The sequence below is a fragment of the Plectrocnemia conspersa genome, unplaced genomic scaffold, assembly GCF_051122295.1.
Source record: "Plectrocnemia conspersa isolate PC_06_02 unplaced genomic scaffold, ASM5112229v1 ptg000001l, whole genome shotgun sequence".
NCBI lineage: Eukaryota > Metazoa > Arthropoda > Insecta > Trichoptera > Polycentropodidae > Plectrocnemia > Plectrocnemia conspersa.
The window spans coordinates 3,116,609-3,131,483 of record NW_028277165.1 but is presented as its reverse complement, the minus strand read 5'-3'; the positions used below and the strand labels follow the sequence as shown (position 1 = coordinate 3,131,483).

The 14,875-nt window shown below is 31.3% G+C and overlaps 1 long non-coding RNA gene across 3 annotated transcripts in view; it reads left to right on the top strand.

Annotated features, from left to right (window-relative positions):
- LOC148238455 (uncharacterized) overlaps positions 1–14,875 on the top strand; it is a 516,616-nt gene that overhangs the window by 258,519 nt on the left and 243,222 nt on the right. For 2 of the 3 annotated variants that reach the window (XR_015811666.1, XR_015811662.1), the window contains exon 1: positions 14,142–14,427. The exons of the other annotated variant lie outside the window; for it this stretch is intronic. This is a non-coding gene — a long non-coding RNA (uncharacterized LOC148238455). Of the gene's footprint in view, positions 1–14,141; positions 14,428–14,875 lie in introns of those variants that run through there. 3 annotated transcript variants of the gene reach the window in all.

Genomic DNA, 14,875 nt, shown 5'->3' with positions numbered 1-14,875 from the left:
CATTTTAACTGGATGTGGATTAAAAAAAAGTATGTACATACACCGAAGAGCGATGACACAAAGGTATTTGCATTAACTGTGATTTCTAGTAGTTGTTCACAATAAATAAAGTCGAGTGGTGTTGCGTCTTTGCCCCATTTTATATTGTATGTATTTTTTTATTATTATAGTATTTAAATTAAATCTAATTTAAAAGGTAGTTCATGAAATAGGAAGTTGTTTATTATTATACATATAGCAATTAATATTTATTATAATACATGATTAGCTAAAAACAATCTGTATAAAAACGTGACTGTAAGTTGTGATTATAAAGCAATAAATTCGCAACGATTATTTCTAGTCACGCATAACTGCCGAATGTAAATATAATCCCAGGCGAGACTTAAGTTTGCGTTTGGTTTATCACACGTTTCTGAATGCTTCCGAGAAACCCACTCCTTTCGTCAGACACCAGGAATATCAACGGTTTTGAGTGTTGCGTTTTGTGCCTTTCAACGAAAAAAGAGAGAACAGCAGCGCACTTCTTATTTTCTTGGTCTAACGCCACAGTTTTTTTAACCCTTGGCTCGATGACCGTTCCATTGCAAGTTTCTTAACACCGCAGCGGCGATTCAACGTTTTTGAGGTCCCAGGAAAAGAACCAAAAAAATTCCAGACCCTAGATTTCCAAGGAATCGATACTTTTGTTGGTTTATCGGTGAAATCATAGCGTAAATAGTGTGTAAAAAGTATATTTATTTATATACAATTTCAATTATATAATTATAAAATTATATTATAAAATAAGTGTACATATTTTATTTTTACTGGACAAAATTATTTTTTAGAAAGACCAGGGCATTTAAGGATGGATCAGTTAATTTATTTATAATTTTCGTAGAGAATATTTCTACGTTTCAGAATACTCGTCCGCTTTCCGTTGATGTTAATTTAATTGAGAGCAAAGATTTGTATAAAATATTTAGATTTTGAATATATTCTCTGATTGGTTGCAAAATCTTGAATTTATTTATTATTCTATTATTTCTGATTTATTGGGTATTTATTAAATTCTTCTTCGATTGTCAACGTCATATTAATGAAATCGTCCTCTTCATTAATTATTTTAGTATCATATGTAAATCTTCCACGTTATTAAAATATGTTTTTTTAAAAGCAACCACCAAGATAGTTTCTATAATGTATTTGAACCATAAAGCTGCTTGTTTCTTCTTTCACAAATTTTAAATTAAATTTATAGTAAAAAAGTTATATTAATTTTATACCACTCTTTCACAATAAATTTAGTATTGAATCCTGTAGCAATTATTTTGAAAGTATTACCATATCCCCATATTATTTATTTTTTATAAAAAATATTTGTGTTTTATAATAAATGCGATATTACCAAAGTTTCCCATATCACATAATCTTATTACGTATTTCTCAATTGAAATTTCTAATTCAAATATTTATCTCCAAGACGGTTTCGGCCATTCATCGATACAATCTAAGATTATATTATTGTGTATAACTAACCAGTGTTTCTCAATCTTTGCAATTATTACCATTACACCGCCATTGTTATTATTTAATATGATACATTTTTCTTTCATTAAATATAAGTACAGATAATTTTATAATGGCGATTGTATCGGCGTTTAATTTGCGAGCTCTAGCTGCGTGCTGCAACGATAACGACTGTGGCAAGATCGATGATATAATTTTAGAGTACCGAACAATGGAACAACGGATTAATTGGAAGTTAATTACAAAATGGAATAACCCAAGTGTTGTGCGCGGTGTTCGTAAAAATGTGTACAGATACATTTTCAGTTTCCAATTTAGATAATCATGATTGCTCGAAAAACATTCATCGAAAATAGTTTTAACAATGTACATACATGTGACTTAAAACTGCTGGAATCATGCAGGAATATCATTGAATGCTTTACTTAAAAAATAGTATCTTTTTCTCACATGCCTCAGTTATTCAATTTTAGTAAAAACATTTTTATATAATTGTATTTATTTAAATTAGCGATAATCTGATTAGAAATTGTTATTTTTAAAATTAAATATAATTTGACGGAATATGACAAACGGACAAGGCAAAGAAAAAAGGTTAACGTCTAATAAGCGCACAGTCAGAATCAGCACTATTTTTTCCGACCGCCAATTAAATGTATAAATTACGCTAATGACATTGATTTCGATGTTTGCGAGAGCAATCTATTAAATACTACAAATATATGCTTATAATAAAACTATTTTTATTAAGCACTCACGTAAATATGATATTTTTAGAAGACATATGTATATCTATAGTTAATTCAAACGTCAAGTGCCGAGATAGGGACATTGCTAATGCCAATAACGGTAATAATACTAGGGAGAGTAGCAAAGTATATATATTACCAGTATATATATATATTTTTACTAGTATAAAAAAAATAGATGTTCAGTATCAAAAAAAATGTAACGTCAAGTCTCTTCTTGATTGATGATTTCTGATACTTGTTAGTGTAAAACTGGTTAAAATTGTGAATAGAATTTTGTATAGCTTTAAGTAAATGTTAAAAAATTGAATACTTTAAATCTAAAAATAAAGACTAGAATCAAAATATTAAAATATTCGAATACCGAATATATTTACTGTTTTTTACTATTCGATTATATTTGTAGTGTATATTGAAACGTTTCAATTACATGTTGGCAATTTTTCCCCTAATGTACCACTGCAGTATTTTTAGTTCTTGTGAAATTTTCTTTATATTATTTATAACCGACATGGCAACAGCAGCTAAAAACCAACAAACAAACCGTCACATACAAAATAATAAAAAAAAACTGTATGTTGTAACTGACGAAATTCCAGAAATTACTCATATTTCCAACTTATTATTATTCATATGAATTAATATGACTAATTTTGTCTTAAGTATAGTAATATTCTTTTAAGCATATCAAGTTGTATTTGCTGCAACACATTGCTGTTAATAAAACCCACATAAACAGCAACTAAATGAGTCTTTTCCGCACTACCAATAATCAAAATTTTTTGAACATATTTAAAGCTTCAAAAAGTGAATTCTTTATTATTTTAAAAAGTAAAATACAAACAGATTTATTGGAATATTTTATCATTTACCATTCGATATTTTAATCACTAGCTTAGAAATATTTGCATAAATAAAGAGATGAACAGAGCAGTGTAAAGGACAAGTTATATCTGAACATCCTAATTATTTTACATGGTTTAAATTTCCTTGGAGTAGTGAGCAAATTTATAAACATTTGTTAATTTGTAAGTATATACCTGGGAGTGAGTTAATTTTTTTGCTTTGATTTATTTTACTACTTTTTTGTATTAGTGTGTTTAAATAATTTTTTTGAACACTTTTCTGTTTTTTTTTTAAATTTATTAATTTATTTTACATATTTGTTATATATTATTCGGCTTTTGTGGATTTTTTATATGAATACAGAGGCTTTCAATATATTTTATAAAAATTATTATAAAATATTTTTTGTTATGTTAGTTTATTTGGTTCTCTTTAATTTATTAGTATTATTCTGTATAGAAATCATTAACAATAATTTAAATTTAAAAAAAATATGTAATTATATTTTTTTTTATTTATCCGTTCTTCAGTTATATACATATGTAAATATATAACAATTATATTACATGAAAATATATATCTATCTGGCGTACCTCAAAACAGTGAAAGATCGACCGCCGTACATGTACGGCGATACTCCTCAAAGGGTTAAAAGGTCCTCATTGTAATAAAATAAATTAACAAACTATCAACAATCGCCATCTTCAAATACACATCAAAATTTTATGCAGTGCTTTACTAATCGCAAAATTCAAAAACGTTTACCTAACTTTTTAGAGATATGTTTCATAAATATTTATAATATAATATAATCATATACTCACTAGCTATATTTTATAGCAAAAAAACGTTTCTGTCTGTAAAATGTACATCATTCAGTCTTTATTGCCCCATCTTGTATTATAAAATAGGTATAAGGGGATCCCACGAGACATAAACAATTAATTAATCAAACCCAAGCACAATACACGGCCAACGGGCTTCGGGGTTAATATTTTTGCTCTCAAAAGAGCAAAAAAATGGTCCCGTGTGAATTTTGGCGCCACAAACAAAAACCTTGACCCTTTGAATGCTGATTTTTTTCTCTCTCCTCGCATTCATTGTGCGAATTTCTTTACGGATCCGCTCACTTTGCGAAGGATCAACGGAGCATTCATCTTTATTCAGGTTTTTCTCGTTTCCTATTATTCTCTTTCGTCCCGGGGCATTTGTAATACGATTCGCCTTAAACCATTGCTTATGTACATATAAATCTGTATATGTATAAGAAAATCTTCCCTATATTCCTAACATCCGCACATACAACATATTAAACATACTTTATAAACATTAAGGCCAGACTAAAATCAACAGAAGTTATTCACATTGTGATTATTATAATATCATCTGGGGATCGAAATTTATTTTCTATGCATTTCCTAACCACAGGCAATAGTTTGAGAAGCTCTGACATAGTATGAATGTATATATATATAAACGAGGATAATCTTTTTATTACGCCAAACCTGAAAGCGAAACGGATGAAAAAATATGTTTTTAATAAATTTAATCTTGGCTTCGAGATCTTTATTGTGTTATGTTTCCGCTACGAATTTTTACGTTGTATTTCCTTTTTAGTTATTTTTTTATATTTATATATATCATTCTTCTCAATTTTTTAATCTTCTCTAATTATCACCATATTTTGGGTATATAACATATAATAAAATTTGCCATTAAACCGAGATCTTTGCTTTAATCTCTGGCTATAAAATATATTATTTTGTTTTGCATGAGATAATTGTAGATATAAAATTGCTTTGCCTTAATGTTTATTTTATTATATTAGATATAATCTTATTTTATTTATTTTTTATTTAAATGACTTAATCAAGAGACAAAGACCCAGAAAATTTACAAAATTCATTGGTTAAGTTTAAAGTAGGTAATTAAATTGAAATGTATGATACATTTCATTGTTAGGAAATAAGAGGCACAGATTTTTTTCGTTGTATCATTAACCTAATTGTATACTTGTTATATATCATTATTTACATCACAATTACTCAGATTGGTTATGTATTTTAAATGTACTTTAAGTACGAGTTTAAAAATCAAATATTGCGAATTCCAGATTATAAAACAACCTTGTTATATATTTAGCATATCAGTGACATCTCAGCCGAGAGAGAAAACCACATTTACCAACAACTTGCTGAGCAAATTGTTAATCTACCAGTCGCTCGTTACTAGTTAAGTGAAAATCATGAGAGTCAATGTTTAACCATTTAATTGCATTGACATTTAAGATAACACACAAAAATATGTTCTTAGAAGTAATCGGCTATGCAATTATACTTTTACTAGAATGTCTAAAATTATCTCTTTTTAAAATTCTGACTAACAAATAGTAGTTAAAATATTTTTTTTTAATATCACATATAGGTAGTATAAACGTGTTGACCTTTATGAAAGAGATACTGTTTATAAGTATTTATTTAAGTTATATATAGATTATTACTACTACATTTTACTTCATAATTTATTAAGGTATATTTAATATTTCTTAAGAAATTATTAAAAAAATACATTTATATTTTTAATCCCATATATTAGTTTTGAAAATATATGTTAAATATTATTTGACGTGTCGGTCATAGATACTCCCTATGGCGCCACGGACGATTGTGTGCCGCAATGCAGGGCATTCAAAACAATAAATATACCTAATAATAATATACAACAAAATATTTTCCACATATGTGTCAAACCCTAAATGTTATATAAAATTACATGTCAGATATTTGCATTAATCAAATTGAAAATATTTTTAAATTAAACTTAAAATTTACTTTTACATAGAAAAATGTATCTGATTCTTTCGGCCAAGATTTCTATATTTCTATATTTAAAAATAAATAATTTCATAAAGCAAATACTAGGCATAATTAATATGTTATTGAAAAATTTCAAAATATTATTTATTTTGCTAAAGTAGCTCATCATTAGAGAACAATACCTAACATGTACGACCTAGCTCTATTTTAATTAATCATCACGATATTCATCTGTGAGATTAGAAAAATATAATCGGTGATAATAGATAGGAATTATAATTATATAAAAAACACTAATTTTTATCTCTCAGACACGATAGAAATTAAAATACACTAAGGTCCATACGGGATTCGAAACTAGGTCTTTTGGGTTAATAGTCAGAAACATGTGCCACTCATCTATCTTAACTGTCTACTTCTTCATTTATTCTAAAAAAAAAAACATGATTATATTAAGCACAAAATTAATGAAATATAAACTTTATGCCTATATCATAATCTTGTTAATTTGTTAATTTTTCGGCTTTTGCGGAATCAGAAGTTTGCAATATTTTTTTATAAAATTAATATAACATATTTTTTTATGTTCATTTAAGTACTCTGTAATTTATCACTATTATTTTCTATTAAAATCATTTACATTCAAATTATTATCACTATTTTTTTTACAGATATAGTGTTTTTATTTATTATTTATATAGTTATACATGTAAATATTTAACTATCTGGAGTACATTAAAACAGTGAAAGATCGACCGCCGTACATGTACGGCGATACCGCTCAAAGGGTTAAGTTCATATTTTAAAAATGAATTATTTCATAGCTATTCGTCTTTTGGAACTAAATAATAAAATATAGTCCAATCGCATAGTTGAACTCTTTGAGCCCTATTAAATTAATGTAAACGACCTGCTAAAGAGCAAGACAGCAACCGCTTCAAATATTCATCAGTTAGGGTATGAATAATAGAAAAAAATCAGTTTTGCTTCATAGTTTGTCTGCCTTCAATATTACACTATTTAAAAAAAATATAATACCTATACTTACCGATGTTACTATGGACTTCTGATATAAAAGGACAGATTAAAGTATATTCAAACCGAATTTTGATCAATAGGAGGGCGCAAATAGCAATTATCACTTCTCAGAAGTCAAAAATTCACGTCAAAAGCAATAAAATCGCGTCGGCGCCTTCGCAGTGGGAACACTCGGTAAAGAGCGTGGCACGATTTTATTGCTTTTGACGTGAATTTTTGACTTCTGAGAAGGGTTAATTGTTTTTTGCGCTCTCCTATTGGTCAAAATTTGGTTTACTCGTAATATTTTTATAAAACACCAGTTTTCACCGCGATTGCAATAGTTTTTTATCCCAAAAATCACTTAGTATTCCGAATATGCATCGCTGGACCACTTCATTTTAAACCGTGTTTTTTATGGAAATAATCTTTAAGCTGTAGTGTTTTGTATAATATAATTCCACTGCCTTTGAAACCTCGAAGCTAGAATGAAGATTTAATTAAATCGCACAACAACATTATCCCAGCGTTGCATTTCCGACACTTTCGGATGCAAATCCAAGCGCATTTTTATCCTATCCCGCGGAATCCCAAATTGCATCTGCTGCATTCGTATCACTACTAATGGCATATGCAATTATAAATTTTCGAGGCAGACGCTGGAAATTAATTTAATTCCGGCCCGTCTGGGGCCGGCCTTCATACATCTTGAGTACATTTCCCGGGGAGCAATGAGAGATTGGAATAATTTCCCGAAGAAGCTTAAAGCATTTCCCGGGAGCGAAAGGGACGAAGTTGAGCTGCCAGACAGAGACGGTTCCCAGTCTCGTGGGAGATGCACTGAATGCGAGGGCCGTGTTCAAGAGGAAATTGGATAATTAATATTGAGAGCAGGTGCAGCGGGTGGCGAAGCAAGAGTTTGTAACTATTCCGACAGAAATAAAGTTGATCTTAACAAATTTGATGCAGCGGGTGAACTTCGTTATGTTTGAAGTACCGTTGATATTTGTATGGTCTTCTAATATTACTTTCTCTGGTCTTCTAATATAATAATGTTTTAGGCAATTTACTTGCTAACAGTAAGTGTTCTTATGGTGGAAATGAGAACCGTAACTTATAACTAAAATTTAATAGTACAGTTGCCCCAACTGATTATGACTATATCATAAACGTATGCACAAATAAGGAACGCTTATTGCTATTGATAATTTAATACACTAAGCTTTGAAATGTTTTCCACATGAACATAAACATTGATTGCCCAATAAAGGATATGCCATCGGTCATTCCACGATCATTATCTCACCGATGGTATTACTCATTCGCGTCTTTCTGCATTACGAAATGTTTGATTACAGGCAAGCGTATATATCCATCAAAAACCTCACGCTCACATTATACAAAGTAAACCCATATTCTATAAATTAATGACCGTATATTTTCTGCTTTTGGTTGAATTATTTATCGTGAGAATTACCTAATACGCTGCAAGTGCAAAATGCTTCAGAATCGCATATACGTGTCATGCCATATAATCATCATATTTGCGACAGTCAGCTGCCAGTCTATAATTAGGGAACGTACTTAATAACACTTAATTGCCGTAGGTTAATAATAAAAGACTAGTGTCGTACAGCCAATGGTCTTTGTTTGTCATGTGACACTATGGAATGGAGTTCCAGCACCTTTTTTTACGGTAATTTTACTGTTTCAAAAGCAAAAAGAATCTTTAAAAAAATAATTCGACCTTCTTAATATGAAACTAGCTTTTTTAAGCCATCAAAAATAGTTCTAAAAATACACCCATAACTCGTTATACGGCCGCTCTTTATACGGCCTTTCGCTATAACGGCCCTCTTCAATTAAGGCACGTTTTCGATATACGGCCTAAAATGTTTCGCTATAACGGCAAAAAAACTTTTTTTCGATGTCGATTTTTAAAAAAAATTAAAAATAGATTTAATTTGCAGAATTTTAAAATGAAAGGTGAAGCAGCTAGCGCCGATGAGGCCGCATCTAAGGAATATCCCAACATTTTAAAGGGAATTTTTGAAAGAGGGGGTCATAAACCTGAACAAGTGTTTAACGTAGACGAAACAGGGCTTTATTGAAAGCGAATGACTGATTGCACGTACATTTCAAAAACCGAAAAATCTGCGCCTGGTTATAAGGTGTCTAAAGAACGATTAACTTTGCTACTTGGTGCAAATGCCGCGGGTGATTTTAAGCTAAAACCACTTTTAATATATTTGTCCGAAAATCCAAGGCCTCTTAAAGGACTAAATAAAAATCAATTACCAGTCATATGGAGATCCAACAAGAAAGCTTGGATGACTAAAGCTACTTTAGAGGATTGGTTCAAAAATCACTTTTGCACAGAAGTGAAAAATTATTTGCGAGACAATAACTTAAGCAACAAGGCTTGGCTAATTTTGGATAATGCACCAGGGCATCCTACTAATTTATCCGAACTATCTGAAGATGTCATGATTAAGTACCTTCCGAAAAATACAACAGCTCTGATCCAACCAATGGATCAAGGTGCAATAGCCACTTTTAAGGCATATTACCTACGCCGAACTTTCCGGCAACTTATAAGGGAAACCGATGGTAAATCTTCAATTAAAAGATTTTGGAAAAACTATAACATCAAGGATGCTGTTGACAGCATCAGTAAATCATGGAAGAAATTAAAATTAACAACAATGAACCATGTTTGGAAAAAAATATGGCCAGAATGTGTAAAAAGTACTGATGCGGAAGTTAATTGCCTTCCTGAAATTAGGCAAAACATTTTGGATCTAGCACATGATCTCGGCTTTGAAGGTTTGAACGAACGTGATGTGCTTGATCTACTTGAAGCTGATAGGGAACCCCTTTCATATAAGGAACTCATTCAATTGCAAGCAGAACCGGCATTTGATGAAGAGACAGAGCTTGTTGTATTCAAACAGCTAACATCAAAAAAATTGTCAAAAGCTTTTTCCTATTTCGAACAAGGAATACACATCTTCCTTAAAAACGATCCTGACGTCAAGTTCTCGAGGAATTAATTCAGCCATTAGCTGTTATTAATCACTGAAGAACGAAAGAGACAAAAAGGCAAGACAAACAACGTTGGACAATTTTTTTTAAGCCAGGCCCATCCTTACCAGCGAAAAATGAGAACGACAGTGATCTGAAGGTTACCATTTCTTTATCGTCTTCAGATTAAAGCCATTTTAAAAAAATTATGTATGTATCACATATTTTATGTAACATGAAGTTGTTTCATTTTTGTTTATGGATTATTGTTGGTTTTTTGAGTCTGTTATTATTTTATGTACAAATGTATGTACTTGTTATGTATGTATTTTTGATTTAAATGAAATAAAAAGATAAAATTCATTTTAAATGATAAACCATGTTACATTTTTAACAAATATGGAACCGATCATATTGAATTTGTATGAATTTGTATTAGAATAATTGATTCGTTGTACGGCTTTTCGCTTAGCGGCCAAGTTTCGTGGAACGTATCTAGGCCGTAAAGCGAGGTATGGGTGTAATACATCGCAAGTTTAATACACCTAACCTAAAAAATAAACCATTGTATTTGGTTGGTTTTGTATGACAGGAAACGATCCATCCTTAATTAAAATATTTGTTAAACAAATATGTCGACCTCTGTTTAATAATATCTTTAGAGCACATTGTTAGTAGAATCCCACCGAATCGAACCATAAGAAGTCGATCAAAGTCAGTGTCTTCCGATCGTATAACTTGCATTACGTCCAATCCTAAATATTTATACTTACATGGAAGACTTGAACCATCTCGTGCAGGTTGGTGAAGCTCAAAGGACCATATTTATTCATGGCACATAAACATGCATCATTAATTCCAAAACCGGCGTCTAAGCATTTACGGAATGTAAACTGCCGCGGCCCTTAACGAGGCCTTTAGGATTCTAACGTCGCAGCACGTGAAAAGTTTAGATATCCTTAATTCATACACGGTCGCCGTCGAGAATAGATGAATAAATTATTTTAAATTGTTGCCACCCCTGACCTACGATTGCACAAGTATCTAAGAGGGCTATTCAAAAAGTAGATATATCCAATCCAAAAAATGTTATTCTGTAATTACACTTCATATATTTTAATATAATTACCATATACTGAGCTTGATAATAACTTTATTGATTCCATCGACATAGAAGTCTCGCACCTGCACTTCTCTATCGGCACCCAACTCACGCATAATTCAACTTCATATTTTAAAAATTGCAATTTTTTTATTAAGTTCATTAGTAATAATATATGACTTATTTGCCATGAATTTTATTTTCACGGTAGCTCCATCTATTGAATAAATAGGATTAGGAATTAATACGAAAATTTTTCGAGTGAGCAAAAAAAGTTGCTTCTATTTATTGTATCTTTACTTTCCGAATATCCCTCGTAGTACGGATCTATATGTACATATATTCTTTGGGAATGTTCTAGGGTCATGCACTTAAGCGCACTTCCACGGAAGATCCTCAAGGAAAGTTAATTGCATTGCTCTCATTTAGTACATATACAGAGAAGTTCACATTTAATAAAAATATTAAAATGTGTTTAACAGATTGCGTAGAATCATATCTATGTAATTAATTTTGCTATTAAATGATTTAATAATAAAGTTATTTTTTAGTTATCCTGTACCTAACATATCTTCTTGAAAGCATCCCGTCCGTCATTATATAATAATTGCGTATCTTGTGCGACTTTTTCACGTTCGCGAAAGAACAAAGCAGATAAAAATCTTAATGGTTTCATTTTGGGATCTCCGACGGATTACTTACAGGAGATTTATAGGGTAATTAATATATCAGCCGCTGGCATTTGAGCCATTCGAAGCAAGGAGAAAGCGGACGGGTATAAATCAAAATTCTGTTAGTATATTGCTTTACGGCATAATATATTATATATACGATGGAGTAGATTGTAAATATTACATATTGTAACTGTGCATATGGTAATTGGTGCTCTCACGGGAATCCGTATAATATTATAATATAATAATGTTTTAGAACCATGAGTGTGTAAACTTTGGCGTATATATAATACCATGGAAGCTGTGAAAATGCACACTTCTCCATTATATTTTCAAATTAATTTACTATGCCATTAAACATAGTGATATATGTTTTAAAATTGAAGATAAAGATTTTACAAACACAAAATGCCAAAGCACACATTGCTGTAATTCCAATAATTCCAGTTCTCTAATGAAATTTACACAATATTTTTTTTAGTCTAGCTAAACATAACTCGTGATGCTCGATCGGAATCATAATTATAAAAAAGTCATAAAGGTCCATATGTTATTCGAACTCATGTTTATTATCGATAGTCAGCGACTTATACTACTTATCTATCGTGCTAACATTTGCGACGGATATTTTTTCTGATTCATGGCGGATACTTTGACTTAATCTGCAAAAAACTTTTCTCACGGTGGTGTCCCATTTTAAAAGAGCAGCTCCTTTTCCATCTTAAACGTTTAAACCCTGTATTTTCATATTATATTGCAAAATTGGCTTTGCCACCAATATTTACACTTTAATATTTGGATTCTCTTGCCTTTAAATTTTGCTAAAAGCTTTTCAACCGTTTTTAAACCAGCTGATTTAATCCTTTTATTGCATGATCCATTTATCACTTTTAATAGTCATTACAAATGTTGTGCAATAAGTTCGACCATATAGATTAGGGGTGGTTAGTGTATCGATCTCGATCGACCAGTCGTCCGTAAAGTAATTTGCAGTCGCCCGCTTTTTGGTTTGTATACTAAATTTATCTCATGCTTAAACGATAAAAATAATTGAATATGCATACAAGTTAGAAAGAGGCGGCATTGAACTGTCAAATAAACTAAAATATGATTAATGAAACACATTTTTAAAAAGCTATTTAAGATACATCTGGCGATGATAAATGTATTTCTTTTCGCATTCCTCTGGTTACAGTGTTTGAAAAAATATTAAATTACTAATAGCGAAAGAGAGTTTAACACATATTCTACTCTATTTTGGTATTTTCCTTAAGTTTAAATTAAAATTAAGAGGTCAATGTAAAATTTCTAAATCCTGTGGGCAAAAGTTAATGACAGGGCTAATAAAAAATCTGATGAATGAAGTGGAAAGGTTGCTTAGCCGTCTTAGTCCGAGCTCCGATAGCATGAGGGGTATAGTCTGAAGTCAAAAGTGAGAATCAAAGTGTCTGATTGAAGACGATATAAGATAAACTTGTATATCTTCATGAGCATGAGAATAGATTAAACTCTCAACCGTTTTCTCTAAAATATCAGTTGAAAATCTTTCACTTGAACATATGCTTATTTTATTATAATAAACGTTTGCGTCACAATCAATTTATTGAAGGAAACATTCGATGAGCGCATAATTTCGCGTAATGGATATGTGAATTGCCTTACAAGATCATGTGATTTAACACCTTTGGATTATTTTCTGTGGGGATCTGTGAAGTAGCTAGTCTATGCCGATAAACCAGAGACAATGGATGACACGGAAGCTAACATTCACCGCGTTATTGCCGATATACGGCCCTAACTGCTCGAAAACTGGACTTAAAATTATCATTCCAATAAAGCTAATACTATGGCCATTACCACGATTTATATGTGTTTTATTTCACTTTAAAGTTCTGTACCTCTAAAAAACATCCTTTATATATACATATGTATGTATTAAGTCCAATTCCATCAAAATTTATTTTTAGCAGTCCGCTCGAATGCCGTTGTTTTGTGGCTTGTTTACACGATTCCTTAATTTTATTTAATTTTTATTTATTATTACTATTTTTTATTATTTATTATTATTATATTTTATTTCAATAATTTTAATATTTTATTTTATTAAACTAATGTAGCTAATTGTATAAATAAAAATGTCGGCGAGATGAATGACCTGCCGCAAGGATTTATGATTTTTGTTGGTGTAGGTCAGTTATTCAAATCCTATATCCATATTCTCAATATTAGAGAATATAAAACACATACATGTAATACTAATAATATTATAAAATATGTTTATAAAAGAAAAGCAAATGACCGTAAAGGACATGGCCGTAAATCTTACAAATGCAGTGCACGTGACGTCACATTGTACGAAAAAGGGAGGGGGAGTAAAGTGGGCGGAGCGAGGAAATGGCTCAGTCTGTCAGATGTATTCGCCTCGTCTGCTTCTCTCCCTTTCTATCTCTATCGTTTCGATTATTTTCATCGAAAAATACAATACAGCGTTTTTGACAAGTTTATATTGCCGTTATAAATAATAATAATAACGGCGTGCGCCATCTTTGAAGCGAATCTGCACACGAAAGCGAAACAAACATGGCGGCCGAGCGGACGCCATCACTTTCACCGAGACGAGGTCGCAAGAAGGCGGCGACCTTCGCAAGGTCGCCGTACGGTTATTCGTAATACAAGCGGCGAAAAAAGTACGACTACATTATTAGTTACAGAATAAATTTGAAAAATTTGATAACGCTCCGTGCGAAATTGGCTCGCGTTGTGTATTTTCAACCGAGCGCCGTTTGTGTTTCAAGGTTATATGCATGCGTGTGTACGCGAGTGTGTTGGTCCGGCATTGTGTCGCGCATGCGCGGTGGCGGCCATCGCACGTGCTCGCGAACAGCTGGTCGGGTCGGGGTCGTCGACCGCGCGCGATGCCGGTGTTTATGTCTGAAAATATCGCATATGATGCAAAATTAAAATTTTAAATCGCGAATTGAAGAAGATGAACGGGTGATTGATTTGATTTGATTATGTGATTTTCATTTATGTTGTTTCATGACCTTAAAGCGAACCTTGACCTACATAATGATCGACTTATTCAGTTCTCAGAGTTGAGTACCGTTAGCAAACATAAGATCGCAAGCTACCAGT